The sequence below is a fragment of the Numida meleagris genome, chromosome 1 (assembly GCF_002078875.1).
Source record: "Numida meleagris isolate 19003 breed g44 Domestic line chromosome 1, NumMel1.0, whole genome shotgun sequence".
Lineage (NCBI taxonomy): Eukaryota > Metazoa > Chordata > Aves > Galliformes > Numididae > Numida > Numida meleagris.
This window is the reverse complement of record NC_034409.1, coordinates 82,295,894-82,304,450: the sequence shown is the minus strand read 5'-3', so window position 1 is coordinate 82,304,450 and position 8,557 is coordinate 82,295,894. Positions and strand designations below refer to the sequence as shown.

Genomic DNA, 8,557 nt, shown 5'->3' with positions numbered 1-8,557 from the left:
CAGTCTTGGGTTTTTCTTGTGCTTTGCTCCTGGTACTCTTAGGGGAAAGGTGTCTCAAACTCTTTTCTTTCAGAATGAGAAATGCTTTAAAATCCAGAATAACTGCACTCACAGTTAGATTATACCCATCTGTTCTTTTGTTAGCATTTCCCTTAGCTGAAATAGCACTTTTAAAAAATATATTTATAGAATACAGTCATAACCCTCTCTTTGTTTAGCCTAACCATGCTGGCTCAGCTCTTTCTCTCCCCTGTAAGATTTCTCCAACCCTGGACATTTTCAGCACTTTTTTGCACCTGTTTCTGTTTGAATTAAGCTTTCTTAAGTTAACAGGTATTCCGGCTGTACTCAGTGTTCCTGACGAAGACTGTTAGCAACAATACTTCCAACAAAGTTTCTGGAAGTATCTTGACTGAGGCAGCCGGATACATTTAAGCCCATTTCTGTTAGATGTAATAAGTGGAAATTTCAGCAAGAGTCCCATTGACTTCAGTGGGTGAACTTGTTTCTCCTGAACAGTGAGTCAGCTTTCTTTTCTCCCCCCAGTGTCCAGATTTCATTCTGCAGTAAAAATATAATTTCCCCAACTAATAAAAATTTGGAAAATAACAAAAGCTAGCAATATGTATTTGCACATAATTATGAAATGAAAAATTGTAGTATTTATAACAGGTACTGGTAAGACAGTTTTCTGAGAACTTATATTAAACTACTTGAATGAAAAATACATCTTTTAAAATTGAGGAATAGATTCTTTGACCAGCTTTAATAACAATATACCCAAAAGATTTATCAGAAATGAGAATAAAAATTACTCTATTTCACATGAAAGAATTCAGATTTATCTGCTGCTGGATGCTGTATTTGGCATGAATTGCAAACTTGCAGAAGGACGGAGGAGTTGATCAAAAGATCCAGAAAATTTATGTGGGTAACTGAAGCCAATCTATTTGGCAAAACATACAGATAATGTTACTGTCATGTTTTGTTATTTTGGAAAACTTGCAATATCAAAGAATAAGTTTGTATTCAGTAAATTGGAAGCAGCAAGTCATAATAAAAAGGTATTCTCCCTAGGAAGAAATAAGCAGAGAAGATGCAGGATTTAAGGCTGCAGAGAATCTGCTTTACTACACTCACAGTACAAGTTCTGGAATTTAAAAATTGTGCATCCGTCTGCCACACTGGCACTTTCTCAAAAGTGACAGATGACACTTGGTAACAATTTGATAGACCTCAAATTAATATGTACCTTCTTGATTCTTTTGAATACTATGCTCTTTGGAGCATGTCCCTAAATGGAGGCATCTCAAAATGCCAATAACACCTGGAAGGCTGGTGAGTATGCTTGCTACTTTTGTTTAGAAGCAACTGTGTATTAATCAAACATAGTTTCCCAGTCAAGAACATTGAAAAGATAGTCCAGCTACAGAACACTAATAACAGGATGAATCAACGTCTATGGGAATTTTTCAATCAGCAGCAACATACATGGTTAAAACAGACTAAGTTCATGTTTAATATTTTTATGACCAAGTCATGCTTCTGCTTACTGCCACTAATCATACTGTAAATCAGAACTGGGCTTGGATATGCTTGCAAGGAGCTTTGAACACTTTTTAAAGACAGATACTTTAAATGAAAGTCTCCCATATTTCCTTCTCTGACAGTTATCCCATCTAATCAATAGACAGGATTAAAAGCATCACCATTTCTTCTAAACTCAAGCTGGTATATACAGTGCTGCAATTGCCAATACTAATTAACATTTCTGCCAGCTGTTTGCTGGCAGAATGAGTAGCATTTAACAGAGAACCAAATTATTCTCAGACCAAAAATTATGAACTAGGGTTTCCTTTTTGATGAAGAAAATTTCTTGTTGCCAGATGCTTCACGTCTGAAATAACTACTAAACACAGCCAAGATTTAAGTCATTAAGTCTTTTCTCATAACCTCTTCACAAAGCATTTTTAGTCAATGTCTTTTCCCTATTAAAACTTTACATGTAATTGGGACCCCAGACAGTTGAAGTTGGGTTATGGGGAAGTTGAAGCCAAACCAGAGCCACAACACTCAAGCTCTGGACTCTCTCAATGTATAGGTGTATATATGCATACAAGTACAAGATTTGGGGTTGGCACCCTCTTTTTCTTTTTTTTTTTTTAAAGAAGTCAGTTATCTTGCCTGTTTTATTTTATAGTTACTTTCCTCCTTTTACTTTTGTAGGCACAAGGTAAGCAAAAATGGAAAACACTATTCCTATAATGAAGGATACAATCAAACACTATCACGAGAAGAAAATGAAGAAACTGTTTCACCATGAGAAGCACATGGTGCATGGTTTTGTGGGAGTCTTTCAATAGCTGTCCACCTCATTTAACTAAGTAAATAAATCCTGTTTTACTTCCTTTCCCACTTATATTCTAACCATCACATTAGCTTCAACTTCATAGAGACACAAAGAGCTAAGCTAGTGTTGGTAACTACAGTCATCATTGCAGTAATAAAAGCAATGCTTATTATAGAGGTATTCACCAGAAAAAGAGAACATCTGAGCTCATATGGATTTAAGAACCACTAATTCAGGCTGTACAATTACCTGACCTGTGGCTTAAAAATGACAGAAAGAGAATCAAAAGCCACATGCCTTCAGTTTTTGGACAACCAGAAGGGATTACATATTTAATTTTAACTTATTTTTTGTTTGGGTCTAATGAGAAGGGCTTTCTGAATGTTTTTGAAAACACACTTTAAATCTTTAGTTTCTTTTATGTCTGAAACATTTTGAAACCAAGTGTTTCATTTACAAAACTTCGGACTATCATTTTTATGTTGCTTTTCTGCAATATTTACTTTGGCCAAAAACTTTGACCTATACAAGCACGTATTTATGAAATGTTTTCATTCAAAGTTTCTTGAACACAGTTCTGACCAAGATGTTTGTCCTAGTCTGTTTTAATTTCACTTATTCCTTTCTAGAGAAGAGCAGTGTCCAGGCATCAACATTCAGATCCACAAGCCATGCAAGAGCTCCAGAGATGAAAGGATTCTACTGAGTTGCTTGGCAAGTCACTCCCCTCTCCCAGTTTCTATCTAATGGCACAAATATTTGCTCTCTTGCATCATACCCAGGGCTTGAAAGAGCACTTTGGGTGTGCAGCACCAGACTGAGAAGGGAAAAAGCTGTCAGAGAAGCTGGCTGCCTTTGGCAGCTTTTAGTCTCTGCTCCCTGGAAAATCATGCATAGTGGTGGGAAACACTGAAAGAGAAATTTCAGAAGGCAGCAAGAAGACAAAGTTCCTGTGCATCATCTGTTCATTTAGAGAGACTACTTTGTTCACACCATGCCCTACCGCAATTTCTTATAGTGGAATTAAATAGTTAATTGAACAGTGTTTTTTTTAACTGTAATTATCTCAAAGCAAAAAAAAGCCAGCATAGAGTTACCACATGCTTTTTACTTTCTTGGACAGAACTGGTTTGTCTAGCAGAAAGACCCATGTGTATTCCTTTTCATTTCTTTCAATTAGCTGCTGTTTCTCTCCATGGCTACCAGCATTTAGCTGAATAGACATCATTCATTCAACTGACAGTGAAGTGAGAAATGCCATTTACTTTTGCTGTAACTGACATGATCCCTACTTAAAGCTACATCTTTTAAGGCATTCTGTCCTTCCTACTGAAGAGACAGCTTACACTCAGGCTCTAACTCTCACACAATAAAACTGAAGTGATAGATTTTTTTCCCATTAGGTAGGATGTTTAAACAGAACTTCACTACATATGGAGCACAAAACCCATTGACTTTTGGTGGCATTTGGACAGAAAGGCATTTCTGGGGAATTCCACCTATAATTATTTTTTTCTGCTATGCTACAGAATAATTATGAATCTTTGGGGGAAAAATACAAGCACTCAGGAAAACAAACAACTGAACAAGAGCCCCAGGAGATTTTTGAAAGAAAACAAGCTACTTTTGGAATAGGTGTTCTGAACAATTACTTCTCTATTTGAAAGCTTTCAAATACTTCATGACCTGTGATTTAAGGTGTCTCCCTCCAGTTCCAAAAGAACACACACCTGCATCACAACACCCAAGAGAATTAGCCCACCAGTGATGTCAGGTATCACAGGAGCAAAGACATTTCTCTTTCCTAGAGAGGCCACTGCACAACTAGGGAAACGGGCACAGAGAACATTCTTCCATGGCCTGCCTCTGCTGGCAGAAATGCCCACTGCTGCTCTCAGCTAAGGCTGCTTCTCCTGTAGCATAATGCCATAGCAATGCCTTACAACTATTGAAGCTTTCCAGGTAAGAATATTCTGTCAAATACGTCACCATGCCTACTTCAGTCTGTAATCAGTTTTCAGGCAAGTGACATGCCCTCATCCACTTGTTAAGAATTAAAAACAAATGAAAACCCTTAGAAATTAATTGCACTAGTATCACTTGCCATCCATGTTTGGTGGAGTTTTGATGCATCTTGCAAGTTGCACACCTTACACAGCTGCCTCAGCAGAGCATGAGGAAAAAAAATAAAATCACCTCTGGCTCGCTTAGCATTTTAATTCCTTTGTTAAAAAGGAGAATGATATTTATGCCCAAATTAGGGCATGGTGGAATCTGAAGATAACAGATGTGGGAAATGTAAGTGGCAAGTAGCATGTGTCTATCAGAGCATAAGTCACTCATAACAAATTTTGTTGGCAGGAGCTTAAACACATCATACATTTTAACAGAACACATATTTAAACATGGAATAAATTACTCTAAGCCACAATGTACACACACCACAGGCACAACAAATGGAATCTCCTTTGTATTCAGCAGGTCTAAGCCCCTTCTGCCCCCATTTGCACCATCATTTTCAATTAATTCAGTCTAAAGAATGCCTATGTGAGAAAACTATTGTTAAGTATGAGTACTACAGTACTCGATTCCATGTTTTACAGTACACATGGTTAGACTGTTGTATGTGTAAAGTTGCTGTGAATGAATGTTCATGTGTACAGTTTCTCAGAAGAGCAGGCTCTGACAGACACAGAACTTGCCGTCTTCCCCTCCACAAGTGGGAAAGAGCCACAAGATACCATTCAAGCAAAGCTGCTGGTCACAGGAAATCTAACCATAAAAAGCAAAGAGAATCCAAGCAAAGAAACTTGGCTTCCACTTCTTCCCCCAGATCTTCTAAAAACCAAAGCTTCCACTTGAGATCCAGCAACAGACCCAAAGGATTGTTTTGTTCCTATTTGAGATTGACATTGCTGATATGCAGGGGCTACACATCATCTAGTGATGAAGTTTCATCACCAGCCAGTATTTTACTACGAGAAATCCCTAAATGCTGTTACTCATCTTTATCTCCACCAGTAGCTATCAATAAGCTGCCTTTTCAGCTGAACTACGTCCTTCCTTTCACTCTTCCCTAACTGCAAAAAAAAAAGTGGCTGGGAAGTGGAGGTATTATTTCATTCCATAGCAGATCTCCTCAAGGAGAAGAGTTTAATTGCTATGTTCTTAGACATAGAGATTACTAAATCTGTCAAGATTTCAATTTTCCCAGGGGACAGACTGTTTCATACTACATTTTTTGTATAGGGCCAAGAAAAAAAAAAAAAAAAAAAAAAAAGAGGGCTTGATCTTGCTTAAGGCATCTAGGCATTGTTGTAGAATTAAAAACAAAATAAAATCTAAAGATCTCACTTCTACACATGTCCATTCTGAGGATGCTGCTATCGTGGAATTTTCTAGAGTAAGCAACAGCTGCGATGTATGATCACTGAGAGTGGTATATTTGGCTTTTTTAACAGCCAGTCAGAAAAGCCATCAAAACATGGGGATGAAAGAGCTACACCACCCTGTGCTGTTTACTGGACCAGCTGCTGTTTCTATGTGAGTAAGAGCAATGAGGCCAGCAAGCCCGGACCAGTGCCACATCCCTCCACCTTCCCCACTCAGGAGGAGAGGATAGAGCACTGTCAGAATGTAGATGGGAAAATATCTGCCGTATCACTAATTCTTTGTACCCGATATTCCCCACATACTGTATGTACAGGGACAACAAGACAGAAGAACATCCACAGCACCCTTATAAAAATCACTTACGTTTGTAACACAAGCAAAATTTTAAATCACAATGTTTAGCCCTAGGAGCTAAATAAACAATATTATATATCATTCAGTATTTATAATGATAAGTTTGAAAGATCTTTTCCTCCTCTCAACATCCTTTCAGTCTTATTTTAAAGATTTTTTTTGCCTACAGTTCTTGTGTTTGGTCTGTAGCCAGAAGAAAATATTTTGGGAAAGTGTGAGGCCACTTGGACAAGACATCCCTGGGAAACTGGACTGAAAAAAAGGAGGTGTTGTCACTTGTCACTTCAGAAAAAAATTGCTTTTCTTCTCCCTTTTCTTACACATAGGCATATCTTCAAAGTCTGAGTTGGCAGATAAACTCTAATAATAACTTTTTTTTTTCCCCACTATCTAGGAATCCACAGGATTTTCTCTCGTGAGGAAGCACAGCTTTTGAAGATAATCAAACAATCCAGACCATAACTTATCCATTACAAACAGCTTTGCACCTATCATGTCACTCTGGTATATATAATTTGATAGTAGCATTACGGCTGTTTTCATTCACAGGGGGTTTACTGCATACAGAAACAGCCTGCATGCACTAACATCCAGCTATCAAGAAGACAGAAGCTGCCCAGAGAAACAGACTTCTTCCACATCCATCACCATATTGAAAAATCTATCTCATGAGAAGGAATTTCTACAGTCTGACCAACACACTTGCAAAACATTTGCATGCCCCTGAAAAGCACTTGTGGTTCCCTGGACTGAACACACAGCTATTATAGTGCATCACTGCCCCAGGACACAAAGCACTGAGCCCCAGTTACAGTCACATACAATGTAATTCAAATTTACCTTGTTAAAGACAACAGCTTTCAAGAATCATCTAAAGGTGCCACTCAGTCCTCTCCAGTGTTTAAACACTGCCTGTTAGACCAACACAGAAAGAAAGGCAAAATCTTTCTACTTCTTGACCAAAATACACAGAGCAACTAGCAGGTCTTTCTGCAAGAAGGATAATCTTGAGACTTTCTTTTGGTGATACTTCTGGCATTCAGACACAGGAATAAAGTGGTATTTTCCCTCCAGCCATTTACAGCTATTTGTTGTACTGAGGCTAGGAAAATAACCCCACCACAGACAAGGGAATCAGGTTGGATTGCTATGCATAGAAGCAAAAGCATGTTCCACATCATAGTGTCCAAGCTGAAAAGAATTCACAGTGCATGGGCAAGGAAGCTGAAGGTACAAAACAGATTCAGGCATATGAACTTCTTATTCTTTGTAGCCTTTTTCCTATATATGGCAAATAGATAAAACAAAGACCAGTTCCAATTCCCTTGGAGAGGTTCTCTAGTTAGAGGCCTACACTTCGCATAGTGAAGGGACTCATAGGTGCCAAACTGATAAAGCCAACGCAGATGGGAAATAAGGGCAGGGAACAGCTGCCCCACTAGGCCTAGTCCCAGAGCAACTGGGACATATGGTTCTGTCCACAGCAAGGACAAGCAAGAAGGCAGGGTACACTCAGAAGCCTAAAGCACTGTTTATTTTGTAACTGCGCCACAATATTACATCAGTCTCCCTTACTAACAATATTATTTTGCCCCTGAATACCATTCCCTTACATGCTCAATTTTGTGGTTCAGACTCAACAGCAAGCATCCATATCTAGGTGTAGCTGCACTACAGCTGTGATAGGAACTCTGCAAACGCCTAAAACAGACAGAAGCCCATATGGTTTTCACTCTCACAAATACTTATTGACATAACTGTATTTGCAACATTTTCATTACTGTAACCATTCCTTAAACATATTTTTAAGATCCTTGCCAAGGCTTTTCTTACACTATGTGCTTGCTTGTGTGTATTTTTGTGTACACTTATTTTTATAATAAGTTTTCCAGTGTACAATTCCTTCTGCCTGCCTGATGGTCAGGAATGCCAGTGAGGTGTTTTTTCTTTTTAAAAAACTCTACAAGCCCTTTCAATAACATTCAAATTTAAATTTGGAGGAATTAATCAACTCATTGCTTGCTTCATCAGCTGGTACCCTGCTGTAACACAGCAGAAAGCACAACAATGACAGCAGAGCAGCAAGATCCCAGACTGCAGCAAGAGAGGATTTGCTCAAATGCAACAGCCATGGGCACAGAAATAAGGGAAAGAAGCTGCTAACCTTCAGCAGATCACAGGTATGCAGGGATCTCCAGAAAGATACCCTTGTCTCCAGTGCCAACCCTTACATGAGGTCTGGGAAGGGGTGGATCCTTCCTCCCCCTGCTTCTGGTCACTCATGTGCACTGCTTGCACCTGAGCTCCCCTGGGTTGGCCCTGCCTTCCTCCTAGGTACTCAGTCACTGGTTCAAGCCATGACTTAGCATTTCCACTACACCTGCCTTAAGTCAGGCCTCCTTACGCATCTCTGCATATAAGCAGAAACTTTGAGTTGAAGTCAGACTAGATGACACAGGC

The 8,557-nt window shown here is 38.9% G+C and overlaps 1 long non-coding RNA gene across 1 annotated transcript; it reads left to right on the top strand.

The window, feature by feature from the left end:
* LOC110400261 lies at window positions 4,131-7,500 on the top strand. Its single transcript, XR_002439724.1, has 3 exons — window positions 4,131-4,312; window positions 5,812-5,893; window positions 6,492-7,500. It is a non-coding gene; the product is annotated as an uncharacterized LOC110400261 (long non-coding RNA).